Here is an 18,915-nt window from a genome sequence, read left to right as displayed (position 1 = left end):
AGCTAAATGATCCTATTGTATTGAAGTCCCCATACCACCAACGGAAATTTAGGATATCCTCTAATCAAAAAGAGAAACGGCTGTACCAACAAATGATGATATATATTAGAGCATCTTTGAAAGTAGTTAGCTTTTTTTGTACTTACTCAGTTTATTTTTATTCACAGATTTATTATAGAAAGGTTTATACAAATTCAGATTTGTAATAAGAACAGTTGGCAAATTCATTAAACCTGATGTTTCTACTTCTCTTTCCCAAAAGTAACCAATTGTTTGAGAAAATAGCAACCTTAATTACTGCCTTTGTTAACTGCAGATACATTTGCACTTCGCAAACACTGCATCCTTGAATTTCACAAGTCTTCTGTTTTATAACCTGGAGCAAGTCTTCATTAGCAATTTTTAAAAAACAAATCATTAGAAAAGGCAGTAATTTAGCAAATAAGAAAATAATTACCTTTCATTAAAAGTACTCTTTTAGGTCCAATTTGGAGATGTGCTGTTATTCTTGACTATAGTGGGCATTAGCCTCTAACTAACCTTCATCTACATTATTAGTAAGCTATGTATATTGACTATGTCTATATTAATTTATGTCGGAATAGCCTCTGGGCTGGAGCAATATCACAGCAGGTAGTAAAGTGTGTTGTGCGAAAGGAATTGGGCCAACCCGGGTTCCATTCTTCCACCCCTCTGGGAGAGCCTGGCAAGCTACCGAGAATATCTCGCTCACACAGCAAAGCCTGGCAAGCTCCCCATGATGTATTCGATATGCCAAACACAGTAACAAGAAGTCTCACAATGGAGATGTTACTGGAGACGTTAATGGAGACGTTACTCAATCAAATCAATGAACAACAGGAGGACAGCCTCTGTCAAATCCCAACCCACCATGGGTGTTTTTCAATAAATTTCTGATTGATGCTCACTCACTCATAGGGGTCTCCTGCACCCTTTCTTCATGATGGCTAATTTCAAAAGATTTGTCTATGCAATTAGTATGAATCCCTCTTCCACCTACTTGGTCACTTTCTGTTAGTTCTGGTAGTTCTCAGGTCCAGTAATTGGCAAGAAGGCCACAAAGAAATCAGAAAAGCTAGTCTGCTTATTACAGTTTGTTACAATGAAACTGTGGGAATAATGGAAGTCCTGTATAGAACCTATAAAACCCAGATCCTGGAAGAGAACAGCGCAGAGTCTCCTGCCCCCAAGCCTGGCTGTCCTCACCAGGGCCCCTTGGAGGAGGGTGGGTTGAGTTTCCCTCCCCGCCCCGAGCAGAGCCCTGACAGCCGAAGACCTCCAGAACCAGCCACAGCCATGCTGAGACCACTCTCCACACATTCAGACGAGCCTCACGCATGAAGGAATAGGCAGAGGAACCCAGGTATGTGGGACCTGGGGCTGAGATCTCTAAGACTGCTCGAATCGGGACTGGGCCTCCTCCACCCAGATCCCCCATCTTCCAGTAGGTAGGTGTTACATCCACCAACTCCCCCGTGTTATTCCATCAACGGCCAAGACCCAGAGACTATAAAACCCAACTCCCCAAAGTGGTGAAGGCGGCCTCACGACATCTTATTATCTAGTTCTTACTCTTGGAGAACCTGGCAGTCTACCGAGAGTATCCTGCCCGCACAGCAGAGTCTGGCTAACTCCCCACGGCGTATTCGATATTCCAAAACCCAGTAACAATGATGGGTCATTCCCCTGACCCTGAAAGAGCCTCGAATGTGGCACTTTATAAAATCTCAGGGCTAGGATGAAGGAGACGTTACTGGTGCTTGCTCTAGGAAATCGATGAACAACAGGATGACAGTGATACAGTGAAAAGAATAAAGATCAAACCCTGAAAAGGAAAAGGACTTACAGGGAGTGTTTAAAGTGAATAGTGTGCACTCCCCCCCCCCCCCAGAACAGGGATGGAGTAATCACCAGGGAGAGAGTGCTACTGCCAACCTGCTTTTTCCACCATGCATTTGCTGCCAAAGTGTCCGGAGAGATCAGGGCTGACCAATGTCTGTGTGAGGCATGGCCGCTAAAGACCTGCCAGTGGCCGCTGAAGATCAAGCGGCACCTAAGACCTCACTTGATCTGCAAAGTGTGGGAGCTGGGAGAGCCACGGTTCTCAGGCTGGAAAGATGCTCTGTTCTTTATGGGAAAAGGAAAGTCGATCCTGATCATCCCCCACCCCCAGTTTTTCAGGGTTTTTTTCCTATTTTCATGGAAAGGAATTTCAGGAGAAGACAAATAGTGAAGCAAATACATTTTATTGAAAAGAGAGGAAGAAAAAGAAACACAATGAGAAAGAATGCACCTTATCCTGAGAGTGAGCGAGAGAGAAAAACAAGAGAGAGAGAGAGAGAGAGAGACAGAGACAGAGACAGAGACAGAGAGACAGACAGAGAGACAGAGAGAGACAGAGAGACAGAGACAGAGAGACAGAGAGAGAAAGAGAAAGAGAGAGAGAGAGAGAGAGAGAGAGAGAGAGAGAGAGAGAGAGATCCCTGAATGGCTTTGGATAAGGGATTATATGTGAGTGTCTCCACATTCCCATGTTCCCTTGGCTTGGAGTTATCTGTGCAGACCAGGGCACGGCCAGTGATGTCGTCCTGGGAGTGAAAGAGGTAACAGATAAAAGAGAAACAGAGACAGGAAGTATGCATGTTATTGTCCTGCTTAACTATCCATTTCCCTGGGGGTGGCGGTGAAAGTGTCTTGAGGGTCGAGTCAGTAAAGAGCACTAGCATCTGCATTGCCTGATTCAAGGGTCCCCCACCATCTCCACAAGGAATCTGTTAAACAGCATCTGAAGTCCATTTGATCTACACAGAGCTGGACCCCCCCACCTGAGTTCTGGGGGAGCCTCAGGATAGAGTAGTTTGCTCTTACAGGAACAGTAAAGTCAGATTCTATCTTGGTTTTATTACTTGCCCAAACTCATTATTAAAGGGATTCGTCTGGACTACCTGCTTGCCTGTTGGTCTTGTCTCCCTGCCCATCTGCTATATGCCTACCTCAGGAGGAATGTGGAAGAAACACAGGGCATGGTAGATGAGAAGTGGTATGGAGTGTGCATGCTCTGAGTACAGCACTCTCTCCAACTCTCCACAGAGTTGCCCAGTTGGAGGTCTTCAAATCCTATCCTTTGGGGCTTTTCAGAAGGCATCACTAAGTAGGGGTGCAAATAACGAAATCATTAGCCAATGGTGACTGAACTGAGTCTCAAGTCACACTCACCCAAGATGGGAAATGGTGCTGAACATTTCAAGCCTCTAATTACATTTTTGACTCCACTGTCAACAAGCCACAGCCTTGGGTGGTTTCAGTAACATAAGTGAAGACATTTTATAGCAAATAGTCAGGATACTCATGGAATTCAGGAGTGCTATGCTAGAAACAGGTCAAAGACCATATACCCATTTCTTATTGTAAATCATACTATCATACCATCCCAACTTTCATTGTTCACAGAAGGCAAGCAATCATCTGTAGACAGCTAAAATAATTGTTCTCACCCCAAGCCCAATAGATTCAAGTAGAGTCAATGGATCCAAAACCCAACAGATTTCTGACAAAACATTTATTATTGATTTTTATTCCTGTTAAACAGTCCTGACTCCCTAATTCTGAAGGACTAAAGTCCCCAAGGACTGCCTTATTTGTCAAATTATCAGACTACATTGTCCTATTCTTCCTCAATCTTGGTCTTTCCATTCTTACTACAAAACAATGACTTCCAGTATGTAAGAGCTTTGACCTCCAAGATTAAGGTGTCATGAAGACCAGGGGGGTAAAGACATCCCCCTAGCTCTGGTGGGTTACTGATGACTTTTGGTATTCTTTGGTTCATAGAAACATCAACCCTCTCCACCTTCATGTTCACTATGCTTGTCACTGTGCCCAAACTTACCCTCTTCATAACAACACAGTTCATAACTGGACTGGGGGTCTATCCTACTACAGTATAACCACATCTCAACTAATTATATCTGCAGTGACCCTGTTTTCAAATTATCACATTCTAAAGTACTTAAAGTTTGGACATTAATATAGAAACAGTGTGGGGGTGGATGTAGAATTCAAGTCATAATGGCTACTCCTCCAAAGGTTAATTGAGACATTTTTTCCTGAATTATATGGTGCATATCTGATTATTTTGTCATTATTACCGTCCACTTCTTATGCCATACCCTCAACATGCTGCCAGATTTATTCTATTTGTCCTGAGATTTTTTTATCTTGCTGAAATGAGCTTATTTACATTTTATTTCTTCTTTTGGGGTAGGGGAGCATATTCCATTGTGCCTAAGCCTTATTTTGGCTGAGTACTCAGGGATCACTCCTAAAATGCTAAGGGAGCCATATGCAGTACCTGGGATTAAACCGGGGTAAACTGCACACAAGGCAAGCATCTTACGAACCACTGCACTATCCATCGGGCCCTAAATTTTATTAAGTATAATATACTTTATTGTAACATGGATTTTTTTTATCCAACAAACATTTTAGTGACTACTACTTTTTTTTTTATTAGTGAAACATCATGAGGTACAGTTGTAGACTTACAAACTTTCATGCTTGGGTTTCAGTTATACAATGATCGAGTACCCATCCCTCTACCAGTGCCCATTCTTCACCACCAATGATCCCAGTAGCCCTCCCACCCCCCACCCCATCCCCTCACCCCACCCCGCATCTGTGTCAGGGCATTCCCTTTTGCTCTCTCTTACCTTTAGGGTGTTGTAGTTTGCAATATTGTATTAGTGGCCATCTGGTTCAGTCTATAGTCTACTTTCAGCACACATCTCGCATCCCGAGCAAGTCCTCCAAACATCCTTCACTTGGTTTTCTCTTCTCTATCTGAGCTGCCTTTCCCCCAGCATGTGCTGCCAGCTTCCAAGGTGTGGAGCAGACCTTCTGGTACTTATCTCAACTATTCTTGGGTGTTCGACTCCCATTCTATTACTTTATATTCCCCAGATGAGTGCAGTCTTTCCATGTCTGTCCCTCTCTTTCTGGCTCATTTTACTTAGCATGATACTTTCCATGTAGAACCACTTGTATGTAAATTTCATGACTTCATCTTTTCTAACAGCTGCATATTACTCCATTGTGTAGATGTACCAAAGTTTCTTTAACCAGTCATCTGTTCTCGGGCACTTGGATGTTTTCCAAATTTTGGTTACTGTGAACAGTGCAGCAATGAACATACAAGTGGAGATGTCATTTTGACTGAACTTTTTTGCCTCTCCAGGATATATTCACAGAAGTGGCATTGCTGGGTCAAATGGGAGCTCAATTTCTAATTTTTTGAGAATCATCTGTACTGTTTTCCAAAAGGACTGAACCAGTCGGCATTCCCACCAGCAGTGAATTTAGTGACTATTTTTACCTATTAAAAACTGAAGGGGGTATGGTGCCGCCAGCAGATCATTTTGCACCTGTGAGGCGAGTGCATCAGCAGCCTGATGGCACCATCAGACTTTTAGATACCCCAAAATCACTGATGTGCCTTTGGCCAGACCCCAAAAACTTGGGGCAAAGTTTACCAAGAAAGTAAATGGCCAAAAGTTAGGTATGTGGGAGACACACCCACAAACCACCTCCAGCCCAGTTATATAATTGGAGGCATGGCCTCTCTGCTTCCTAATTGAACAGCTTAACGGCCATGATCCCAGAGACTCAGAAATGAATCTTGTAGCCCAAAGGCTTTTGACAGAAATGCGTCCTGTTCCTGCAGTAGGTTACTAGGGCTGGGCCACCCCAAGTGGGAATAGGTTTCGTGCCTTGGTCTGTTCCCCTTGGCGGCCTGGTGACCGCCATCCTCCAGAGGCCACTGGACAGTCAGGTTTGGGCCTGCAGTGATGAGACATGCGGGACCTCACCAGATGGGGGTGGAACTGGCCCTATCCTCCCCATCCCAGTGAGACCCCAAGTCACCGCCTACAAACGGCCTCTCTGGCTCCTGATCAATCTGCTTAATGGCCATGAACCCAGAGACTCAGAAGCAAATCTCGAAACCCAGCAGCTTTAAGCAGAAATGCATCTGGACCGCATACACGGTGGCCACCACCTCAGAGCTTATTGGAAAGCCAGATATGAGCCAGCAGTGACAGGGCAACTGCAGTCTCATGGGAAGGGGGATGGTACCAGCTCGTCCTTCACGTCCTACCGAGGTCACTAGTTGACCCCCACAGGCGGCTCTCCGGCATGGCCATGGCTCCAAAGGCAAAAGGACTTAGTCCAGAGCCCGGCAGCTTGTGGCAGAAAAGTGAATGGACCATGCATTAAACTACAGCACCATGCCTCCTCAGGAGGGAAAGGGTGTTGCTCCCTTCTGCCTCTCCCCCCGTCCCCACACCTCCAGGCAGCAAAGTGGCCACTGCCTCAGAGCTTATTGGAAATCCAGGTATGAGCCAGCAGTGATGGGGCAACTGCAGTCTCATGGGAAGGGGGGCAGTACCGGCTCGTCCTTCACGCCCTACCGAGGTCACGAGTTGCTCCCTGCGAGCCGCTCTCCAGTACAGCCATAAATCCAGACATACAGAAACCAATCTCGTAATTATCTGGCTCTTTGTAGAAATCCAAAATCATTATATGTTTCTCAAAACCAGCTACGGAAAACAAAATATTCCACCAATGCCTTTTCAGCAATTCTGATTGTGTGTTGGTGGGGAGGAGGGGGGATGCTAAACAATAATGGTGCATCTTTTGTCAAAATAATGAATGTAATCAATATAAAGAAAAGTTAAGTGGAAATCATCTGCTCACAGGCATTGGGAGGGGTGGGAGGGGGTATATTGGGGTTCTTGGTGGTGAAAAATGAGTACTGGTGAAGAGAGAGGTGTTTGATCATTGTATGACTGAGACTTAAATCTGAAAGCTTAGTAACTTTTACCAGAGTGATTCAATAAATAAATAAATATAAGAAGAAAAATAAATAAATAAATAAAACTATAAAAAAAACTGAGTACTCTCTCTGTTCCATAGGCGCTCAATTTAAAGGAGCCAATCCATGTTCAATTAAGATAAAGACTCCCACTGTTAAAATCATGTGATTTTTTGACAACCCTGTGAGAAGATCAATATCATCACTAATTTTATAAATGATGCAAAGCTAGTTCAGCAAAAAGCACTAAGATGTCACTAAGATCCAAAAATACATAAAGATCTGGAGGGCAGGAGAGGCTGAGCCCAACAGGCTGAGCGCATGGTTTGCATGCAAACCAGGTTCAATCCCTGACATCACACAAATGCCTCTGAGTCTAGCTCAGAGCAACCCACGAGCACATAGCCAGGAATAAGTCCTGTGCATTATTGCACTGTGACCCCAAATCAAACACTAACAAAGAGGAAATGCTTGAAAAGTAAGAGCAGACACAGAAAATGTGAGATCCAAGCAAGACCATGAATTGAGAAAAATGGAAGAAAACAATGTAGAATTAAGAATACAGCCATAAGTGCAATCCCCATTATATTACTGTCTTCATTAGGAAAATATTAAATCCAGAGGGCCAGAGAGATAGTACAAGTAAGTATACAACAGAAAAGGCACTTGTTTTAAATGCTGCCCACTGGACTTGATCCCAGGCATTTCATAAAGTTCCCTGAGCAGTGTCAGAAGTGACTCCTGAGTGCAGAGCCAGAAGTAAGTCCTGAGCTCACCAGGTGTACCCCCCCCCCCCCCCGCAACAAACAATCCAGGGCCAGAGAAAGCTCAAAATGGTAGTATGCATGCTTTGTATGTAGGAGGCCCAAGTTTATCATCCCTGGTAATACATGCACATGTACCAGGCTGGAATAGCCCCTAAGTACCTCCAGGTGTGGCCCCAAAACAAAGGAAAGGGAAAGAAAAGAAAACCATTCATATTATTTCTCTCTGGCACCACTGTGATTATTTCCAGAAACACAGTCTGGGTCTACACTTGCAGCTAAGTATTCACCCAATACTAGTGAAAAAAAAAAGTCCTCTATATTTTTCTACTTTTGGAATAAAAGTAGGTCAACTAATAGACAACTGTTAACTTGTATGGCACTATAGTACTATACCCCCCATTCACATATTAAACCTCCTACAAATGAAGATATATATTTCTGAGATAACTAAGATTAAATGAGCTTTTCTTGCTGGGTCCCGATGTCTGTAAAAAGAGGCTATTTGGCTATTTGGACATAGATCAGAAAGGGGAGTGAGAGGCTGAGAAAACACAGAGTCAACAGTCACTGATAGCACAGGAGAAAGGCCCAGACCCATGCTCTGAAATAAATCCTTTATAAAGCATAGTTTTCTTCCCAATTCTTCAGTACTTTCAAGTGAGAATCAACCATTATGAGCCACAATTTCTAAAAGGAAGGAATGAGTTCTCATTTTTTTTGTTAACTTACAATTCACTTTCCATTCAAAATTGCTTTTTTTTTATCTTAGAATTACGTTACAAATATCACAGAGATTTTGCTCATTTTCAGCAACAGGCCCAAGTATCTATCAGAGGAGAGAACTGATTGCTCCTTTGAGTTGAGCTCACAATAGGAAACAGACACTGATGTGATGACCCAGAGTTCTATGCAAGCCCGCAACCCCATTTGCTGAGGCCTATGGACCCTCAGAGGAAAGGTAACACACAGGAAAAACAAATTCTAAGTGAGGGGACACCACGTGGGGAGAGGTGCCAGCCTAACAGGAACCAGCACTGCCAAGGCCTAATGTCTTTGTCTAGAGATTCTTTACTGGATAAACTCATTTTACACAGCTGAGATAAAAGTACGGGCTGAGCTCTAAGAAAAATCCAGTCTTGGGGAAAAAAATACCTTCCTTATTGTTTACCAAGATTATAAAAATATTAGCAATTTAAAGTACTTTTTTTTTTTACTATGTTCAAGGTTAAAAAAAAAAGAATTCTTCAGCATGCAGTATCTCATTTATTCTTCACAACATTTCCAGGAACTAAGTGGGATCCCCATCATCATTTTATTTATTTATTTACTTTTTGCTTTTCTTGGGTCCACCCAGCAATGTTACTCCTGGCTCTGCACTCAGGAATTACTCCTGGCGGTGCTCAGAGGACCATATGGGATGTTGGGAATAGAACCCTACTTGGCTATGTTCAAGGCAAATGCCCTACCTGCTATGTTGTCGCTCTAGCCCCACCCATCATCATTTTAAAGAGTAGGTCTTCAAATGTGGGTAATTTCCTCAGGTGACATGATGAGCAAGGAATAGAGGCAAGAGCTGAAACCAAATCTGATTCCAAAGTCTAATCTTTTAAACAGCATTTATCCTGCCCTGACTACACTGTGTCATCCACTGTTTCTCCCTTGGCTTCTACATTGCAACCACTTCTCTAATGCCCTGTTCCAATCACAACCTACTCTGCAGAGGACGTTATGATGGTTACTCACTGGTCCCTAAGCCTTGAACTCCAAGGCATTCCCAATTGCCCCTCTGACATCATCTGACATACTCTGGACTCCAGGCAAAGCATATTTGCTGTCCCCCCCCAATCCTACTGCACAATCCCCAGCCTTTCTTGCCTTTGTCCTCATTGCTCTTCTGGTGCACAGGCTGACTCCATCATCTATTACTGAACCACCAATAGCCACAGTGACGTGGCCACCACTTACAGAGACCTTACTCTATCAACTGTGTAATCGGCCTTTTCCCCTGTACGATAGAGACTGAAGCTCCGCATTGCTGCACCCAAGGTCCCATAGCCAGTAAGTGGACTGGGGAGAATTTGAGGTTTCCCAGCTGATGCCACATTCTGAGTTTCCAACTAATATGCTACACAGGTGAATGAAGCCATGCCCAATCTCTGGAGCTGTCCTGATGCCCTCTCAGGAAGCAGCCACCAGCTAGCTCTGGCTTCCCCCAGTGGGCTACACCGTGTGCCTCAGTTACGAAAATGACTCCACTCTGCTTCACTCTAGTTTCTCTCTCACCCTCAGGATGGGCTCTGCTAGAGGCCATGCCATTCATCTCCTGTCGCTCAGGAACCCAGAGCCATCTCTGAAGCTCAGCAGGCACTTCCTTGATGTGTGCTGAATTCATTCAATGGTTGTTTATTGAACTCCTGCAGGAATGATCTCCCCCCTGCCTGAGAGCTCCCTGGTTTTCCTTTTCTGGTTCACACCCCCCTTGGAGAAGCTGATGAAAGCCATGCATCTTTAGAATAGGAAAATGCAGCAACCAATAAAATTTTACGTCCTCTTTTAGGTGGTTCATGAATTCTGGGTTCAGAGTCTAATTGATTTGAATTCAATTATTAGGGAATTGAATTGTTCTTTTTATTTCTTTTTTTTAAAGTTCTAAAAATCCAACTCAAACTAGCTTAGACAAAGTGGAGGAGGCTGGTTAGACCTCAAGAGTCCAAGGAACAGTAACATTAAAGCAATAGATGTGTGAGCTTGACCTCTGGAACAAATGGAAGCAGAGACTCAAACATAAGCAGGCTTTGCTTCTCTCTTCAGATCAATGCTAGTCTAGTCTTTCAAACTCTTTCCTTTGTTTGCTGGTAAGCCCTATGCCTCTGTTCTCACAATCAGAGGTAATGAACTTTGTCCCTGAGGATTCTGAAAACAGCAATTTAATCTAAAAATATATATTCTATTCCCACAGCTAAGGGCACAGGAGATAGCCGACATTGAAGGTGACAGTTTTCCTTTACACATGTAAAGCACGCGTGTGCATGCGCACACACACAAGTCTGTGTGAGACAATTTGTCTCATCTATAAATATAACATATACATCATCTCTGGGATGCAGAAGGAGGCCCCAGAGTAAACTCACACAGGCATGGAGAATGTGCAAACTCCACACAGACAATGCTCTAGCCAGGAATCAATTTTCCCCCCAACATTATAACAAAATGACTGAGCAACTGGCCAGGGCGAGAATAGAGTAGGTAAGGGCTGACCCCACTTCTAAATCCAGGCATCTCATATGGTCCCCTGAAGACTGACAGGAGAGATTCCTGAGTGTAGAGTCAGGAGTAACCCTTGAGTATTACCAGTTGTGCCCCCCTTCCTCGCAAAACAAACAAAAATGACTGAGAAAGATTATATTCTTTGAGGACTTACTATATTAGGCAGATAAAAAGGTAATAAAAGAAAATCTTATGGAAGGGGATTAATTCAAACCTATAATAAATTAGAATTTTCTTTGTGCCAAACCTTATGAGAACAGACACACATACAACGTATCAGTGATGTAGGCAGGTAGATAGAGAAAGGCCCTGGACAATGAGACAGGCCAACAAAAGTTCTGGAAAGAAAATTCCAAGCCTGATCCACTTTGTGGATACGGATAGGACCTTGAGCAGCGGGCCTTCAGGAGATTAGACCCCTCCACATGAAGGAAATTCCTCGAATTCCCTTGGACCTCTCCCTCAATCTGATTAACTTCAGTGATTCAGCCCAAAATAGACCATCACCACTCCCAACCTCCCTGGTAACCTCCTTAGCAATAGACTTTTACCTGGGAAGAAACCCCCGTGGGGGCAGGTTGGAGAAACCCTATAAAGGCCACCTTGAACAAAGGAAGGGCACGAATATGCTGCCTGAGCCCATGTGCTGTTTGCGCCCACGTGGCTGAGCTCATGTGGTTCCCGAGCACATGTGTCGCCCACCTCTCTCTCTCTCTCTCTCTCTCTCTCTCTCTCTCTCTCTCTCTCTCTCGCTCTCTCCTTTTTGCTTTTTAGCATCTTCCGTCTTGAGATGTGTACGTTCATGCTTTCGTGTCTAATGCCAGAATGTGTGTAGGGGCTCTCTCTGCCCTTGGAGAAGTCCGTGCTCTCTCTTGAGTGCATTTCTCTGCTCTCTCTCTCTCTCTCTCTCTCTCTTTCTCTCTCTTACTCTCTCTCTCCCTCCACACCTTAAAAAATCCTCCAAATAAAATCTATTTATTTCACTGCTTGTCTACTCCTGAAATTCCTTTCTGCGAGGCAAGACAAGAGCCCAGTAGCCCTGGGTCCCGGGTGGCAGGAATGGATGGGGAAAAGGTGACCATCTTTCTCCTCCCTGCTCCACGTAAGTCACCCATGGGGCCCACCTGACATCATCAGGAATTATGTTTAAAAATAAAATTCATATGCTCAAAGCACAAGAACATGTGCTTTGCATGCAGGAGCCCTGGCTTTGATCCCTAGAACCACACTGTTCCCCAACTACTGCCAGCAGTAGACCCCCCTCAAAAAAATCAGCAATAATAATAAAATAAAACAGTCTGAAAGCCAGCTCAATCTTCTAAGCAGGCTGTCTGGGATCAGTTGTCCTTTGCTATAAGAACTGACATTCAAAATGACATTTAAAATAATATCTTATGTCCTCTCTCCTGAGCCCTCAAAAACAAAACAATTACAGTAATTGCTATCACTTGAGGGCACTTATCAAGATCACTTAAGTGCTTAACATATATTATATGCCATGTGTATGCACAATCTGTCTCTCTCATTTTCTCTCTCTTTTTTCCATTCTTCTCAACAACGTCAGAAGTAGAGGATCATTCCTATTTAACAATTCTACATAGGTTGATCTATGGTTCTGGGGTAAAGTGCAGGCCTAGCATTTAGGGAACCCTAAATGAGGTACCATCTACAGATAAACAAATTAAAGTTTGCTGACAAGAGAGATAGTACCTAACAAAAGGGGCCTGCCTTGCAGGAGGCTGACCACAGGAGGTGCCATTAGGCCCCCAGCACCACATGGTCCCAGGGCCAGCTGGAGCAACTCCCACCACCAGAAAGTGGCCTAAATAAATAAATGAGTTAAAGCCTGAAGATAGTTTTCAAATGTAAATAATAAGTAACTGTTTACTAAAACAATTCGAACAGAGCCTTCAGACTCCAGACAATCATCAATAACTATATATTCTCAAGATTCGGCCAGTAAACCACTACTGGTACAAGTTCAATTGTAGTTGGTTAAATTTCAACAATCTTTTGCCAGTGCCCACTATAACACCTGGTAACAGCAATATATTAACAATGAGTAAACATTTAGAGCCTTTTTTAGATAGATTAATAAAGCTAGATAATGCCACCAGGTTTTGTTCTGAAGAGTAAACTGGTCAGATATATATAATTAACTGGAACTGTTTTAATAAAAATACAATTTTTCACACATTGATCAAAATCATTGCACTTTTATTTCAGACCTCTTAAAGACAGAACATACAAATATTGACTATAAACAAAGGACAAAGAACCTCTGGCTCCGGGCACATTTCTTTGATTCCACTGTTCTTCCTGCATTAACATACGCTTCAGAGACCTGGGCCTTCTGAAAACAGGATGAGAACACTATTTGGGTCTCCCAAAGAGGAATCAAAACAGCTGTGCTTGGAGTATCACGCTTCACTCAAGTAAGAGAAAGAGAAAGAATCTGGAGTTCCGACCTCCGTTGACGATCAAGAATCAGGGACGCTGTCTCGTTTGTGAAGTTGTCGAAAATCAGATGGTCTGGACATGTAATGCAGTTGGAGATGACTGCTGGACTAGAGCCATTACCAACTGGATTCCACAGGACACCAAGAGATCGCATGGCCGCCCACCTATGAGATGGTCAGACTTCTTTGTCAAGACCCTGAACAATCGGTTCGAGGCTCTTCGTGTTCTTGGAGCGAGCAGACACCACTGGGCTACTCTAGCACATGACAGGGATGAATGGAGACGTCACTGGTGCCCACTTGAGCAAATCGATGAGTATCAGGATGTCAAGTGATCAAGTGATAAATAAAAACTTTATTGAGGGACCACATGGGTGTCAGGGATCAAACTAAGTCAGCTGCATGCAAGGCAAGCACTTTAATCTGTGTACTATCTATCCAGGCCTTGCAAACTGTTTTTTTTTTTGTGCAAGAATTAAATTATTCACCATTCTGCATTTTTCTGCACTGACTTTTTAGAACCAAAGAGATTTCTTTGTACACAAAGGAAAACAAGTCAATTCTGAGTCACTTCAGGAAACTAACAAATCTGAATAATAGCTAATTATCATTATGACATCTATTCAACATGAAAAAAAATGCTTCAGGGTGTCTATTCTTATTGAGACTTTCAAAGAACAATGAAGAATGCTAATCCCAGTTCAAAGAGAATTTAGGATGCAAATTTGCCTGAAAAGGGCAGAATTGGAAAAACAGTGAAGAGGATCAAGATGGCCAGCATCTTATCAGTTCTGGTACCAGGTAAGTGGCTTCTCAGAATCCTCTTTCTTCCTCTTTCATCTTAAGCTAAATCTCCTTTTAACTTGAGAAAACTGGTAGCATAGATTGACTGGGGTACGACTGCTTCACAAGTGCCTTGGGGGTACAGTGGCTGAAAGGAGCTGGAAGTGTGGGGAAGCAAACGCACACACACACTCACACCCCACAGGCACACACACACACACACACACACACACATACACACACACCACAGGCACACACATGTAAGCAAGCATGCATAATTACACACACACACACACACACACACACACACACACACACAGAGCGGCACATAATTCTCACTCCCTCTGTTGGAATTGTCAAGCTCTGCAACCCTCCCCAGCATCCATCTGCTTCTTGAGAAGAATTAGAGTGATGATATGTATAGGGAAAAAAGTATGTTTCAAATAAATTGAATCAGACTTCCCTCACACACCTCTGGGGGATTGGTGTTGGGGGGCAATTACTCTGAGGATCTGGTGCACTGGGTTGCTCAGTGCTCAGGGCTTATCAAAACTGATGAAAAGAGACTGTGAAATCATGTGATGAGCAGGAAAATGGAAGGTGACAGAGGAAGTTCACAAAGCCATATTTCCAGACAAATCATATCAGATCTTATTAGGGAATGAATCTACTAAGGGCACATTATTATCAACCACCAGCTGAGATTTATGGTATCAACTTAATTGAGGCTTGAACCCAGTTTAGAGGAATAACAAAGTTAAGAGAAAAGAGATTGCCTCGTGTGAAAGTCTGAATTGTAAGCAGGGTAAGTGACTACTAGCCAAGGGATGTGAAGATAGGCTTCTTCTGCCACCGAAACCGGGCCAAAAATCAATATTAAATAAGGAATATTGTCCTTGCCCCAAAGCTTAAAGGATAGTTTATCCTCAGTTTACCCTTTCCCCTTTCCCCAGAGCATAGTAAAGTTTTACTCTGTTTAGGTTTGCAAGTAAAAGTGTGCCTCAAGGGACCAGCCTATAGGGGGATTTTATTGCTCATTCTGGTTCACACCTCTATAGACCATCTTTCCTTCTCTGACCTTTGCTTATAAAAAAAAAACCCTTCCTGTGATTCCACAGACAAGATGGTACCTATGAGGCATTAATTCATCTTCTTTCAACCTTCCAGATGGACACATTACCTGTATCCTACTTGGGTATCCTGTGAGCAACAGTGAAACCAATCAATCTTGGTGGTTCTACACTTAACCACCTCTCTTAATATGCAGAGGATTTGATTACTTGAGACCTGTTGCTACAGTTTAGGTATCATCTAGACAAATAATATTTTTGTTTTCCCTAAATATAAGAGCTCTTGGGGGTAGAAGGCATGAAATCAGTAAGCAGTGCATGCAAATGAACATTATTTTAAAAAATGTTGTCTTTGTTGACAAAGGAACACAAATACTCTTAGAGGCACTTGGGCACACTGGAAATGAGAGGCTTCAAAAGCAGTGAACTGAAGAAGAAAACAAAGGTGGGTGATTCATTCACAGGATCAGTTCAGGCCACATCTGAGGATGTCCACTTCCTAACTCCTCAGCAGAATTCAAAATAGGAGATCTGAGGAGGCTGGAGTCATAATATAGTGGATAGGGTGTTTTTTTTGAGTACAGCTAACCCAGGTTCTATTTCTGGCATTCCCCGGGGTTCCCAAGAACTTCCAGGAGTGATCCCTGTGTGCAGATCCAGTAGAAAACCCTGAGCCTGGCTTGGTGTGGCCTACCCCACCCCCCAAAAAAAATAGAAATTGAAAAGAAAAAGGAAATTTGATATTATTAGGTTGCCAATTAAAAGCGTATATGCTCATACAAACTGATTTTCTAAAACTGTCAAGAAAAATGGTTGTATTCGCAATCTATTGTATCACAATAAACAGAATGTTCTTTCCTGGGCTTTTTTTCTTTTTTCTTTTGGCATTGCTGGGAACTGATTTTCTTTGGCAGTATTAGAGGCTGAACCAACACATGCAAATCAAGTGCTCTACCACTGCACTAACCCTGAGCCCCAAAATGTTTTTTTCTATAGCATTGTGTGGCAAAGGCCATACAGGTTTTTTATTTTAAAACATTCCTTTGCTTTGAACACATATAGTAGCACTGTTACAAAATTCCTTTTTATTTAACTCTCTATAAAAGTTTTCCAACCTCACTTGTATAATTTTGTTTAAGAGCAGTGGGATAAACATCTGATGTGTCTCATCAACCTCTCTATGTGTTCGTGTTCTCTAAGCATTAGTTGGTGGTGCTTCAATGCCCATAGTTTAACCAGAGCTGCTGTCACTCCAGTCCCATCACTCAGAAAGCCCCATCTCACAATGCTCCTGTTGTTCTCACCAACTTCAGAGATGCCTCTCTGCTTGGGTCCCAGGCAGCCTGACAGAGAGGCGGCCAGACTGAGGTGCAGTGCAGGTCTCAGTGTCAGCCACTGATTTATCAAAATTTATCAAATGGAAGAGTTCAAAATGTTCAGCTGCCTCTTTAGTTTGGAATGCTGAGCATCTGGTGTTTGATTGTATATTGCCATGTAAGAACACAATAATAGTCAAACATTTTGATCACAAGTAGATCTCTGTGTGAGGGAAAATGTCTTCCTGCTGGTAAACATCTCTTTAGCTTTGGGGAGAAGTGTCTTTCACATCGTACCGAACCTCAACTACCAAGGAAAGCAGAAAGTCAGGGGCTCTTGGAAATTTAGAGAACCCCTGCAAGATAACTTAACCAAAATTCCATCTAATTTACCTGTTTAATTTACAAGGAGGAAAGGGGAAAAGAGAAAGTGAGTATTCCTGACTGTCTTCTTGGCTATTTCAGTGGACCAAAGATCTTAGGATATTTCCTAGGGCCAGGCTGAAGATGAAGGACAGGGCAGAGTACGTAGGTGGGGAAGGGGAGGGGACTAAGTGTCAATATTAACTTGTTTGCTATTGTTTTGGGGCCAAGCCTGGTGGCTACTCCAGTCTCTATACATAAGGGTCCCATAGTAGTGCTTGAGGAACCATCTACTGCTGGAGATCAATCCCAAGCCTCCTGTTTGCTAAGCATGTGTTCAGTCTATTTAGATCTCTGTGGTACTCGAGTAATTCTGGCCCAGGGCACCAGCTTTAATTTTGTTTCAGCTCTCACATCAACAATATATGATAGTTTGGATAGGTATCAAAAGTTTTTCCAAAGAATAGTTTAGAATGCAGAGCCCGGCAGCTTGCAGCAGAAAAGTGAATGGACTATGCGTTAATCCACGCCCCTGTGCCTGCCCAGAGGGGAAAGGGTGTTGCTCCCTTAAGCCTTTTTCCCTCTGGAAAGCAAAATGGCAGCCACCTGGAAGCTTTTTGGAAAGCCAAGTATGAGCCAGTCGAAATGGGGCGACTGAAACTTCATGGGAAGGGGGGCGTTCCCGGCTTGTCCTTCACGCCCTACCGAGGTCACGAGTTGCCCCCCATGAGCGGCTCTCCTGCACGGCCATGGCTCTGGAGCCACAGAAACCAATCTCATAATACTCTGACTCTCGGCAGAAATACTTCCAGGCTTAATAAGTAAAATACCAGAAATCCAAAATAGCAACCGTGTGACACCATTTGGTTCTTGTAACCAGCTGTAGAAAACAAATTATTTCACAATGCCTTTTCAGCAGGTCTGATTTTGGGGTGTAAACTCTAAATAATAATGGTGCACCTTTTGTCGAAACAATGAATTTAATCAAAGTAGATAGAGTGTTAACTAGAATTTATCTGCCTCACAGGCATTGGGAGGTTTGGTAGTGGGGGAGGGGTTATTGGGGTTCTTGGTGGCGAAAAATAAAAAGTACTGGTGACGGGAAATGTGTTTGATGATTGCATGACCGAGACTTAAATCTGAAAGCTTTGTAACTTTTCTCACAGTGATCCAATAAATAAATAAATAAATAAATAAATAAAATCATCTCTAATGGAAAAAGAATAAAAAATAAAAACTCTAAGGTATTTCTGGAAAAAAATTAAAAAGACTAGCAATTGGAAAGATACACTGTGTTCAAAATTAAAGAATCCATTTTGTTTAAAAATTTAAAAAAAAAACAAAGAATAGTTTATTGTTTAAATCAGCATGGCCACTATTACTAAAGCTCCCAGAAGAAAGCGTGGCAGAATGTTCTGACCATACGCCAGGCTGTCTTCACTGGGGCACCTCAGAGTGGGGCAGGTTGAGTCTCCCTCCCTGCCCCAAGCAGAACCCGAAGCAGAAAACCTCCAGAACACAACCACTGCCATGCGCAAGGCCACTCTCCACACGCTCAGATGAGCCTCACCCAAGAGGGAACTGGCAGAAAAATCTAGGTATGTGGAACCTATTACTGAGATCTCCAAGCCCACTCAGATTGGAACTGGGCCTCCTACCCACAGTTCGCCAGTTTTCCAGTAGCTTGTCAGTCACACCCACAAACTGCCCCCAGTGCCATGTAATCTCATCAATGGCCAAGACCCAGAGATTATAAACTAAAACCGAGCACAGCAGAATTTCCTGGAGCATGTGGCTTCATTCACAGCTGCACAACCTCTTATACTATAGTTCACTTATGTACCAAAAGTAGCACACATCTGTTTGGTTTTAACATACTTGCTTGCATTCTCTTATACACGGGCTTAAATGGCTCCAGAATGAAATACAACAACCTTCACACACTTCCCTCTTGTTGTGATGGGAAGGTGCTTGGTGGTGGGATTGCTGTTCGATTATTAT

This window comes from Sorex fumeus, unplaced genomic scaffold (assembly GCF_029834395.1).
Source record: "Sorex fumeus unplaced genomic scaffold, SorFum_2.1 ptg000169l, whole genome shotgun sequence".
NCBI lineage: Eukaryota > Metazoa > Chordata > Mammalia > Eulipotyphla > Soricidae > Sorex > Sorex fumeus.
Note: the sequence above shows the minus strand (reverse complement) of the source record.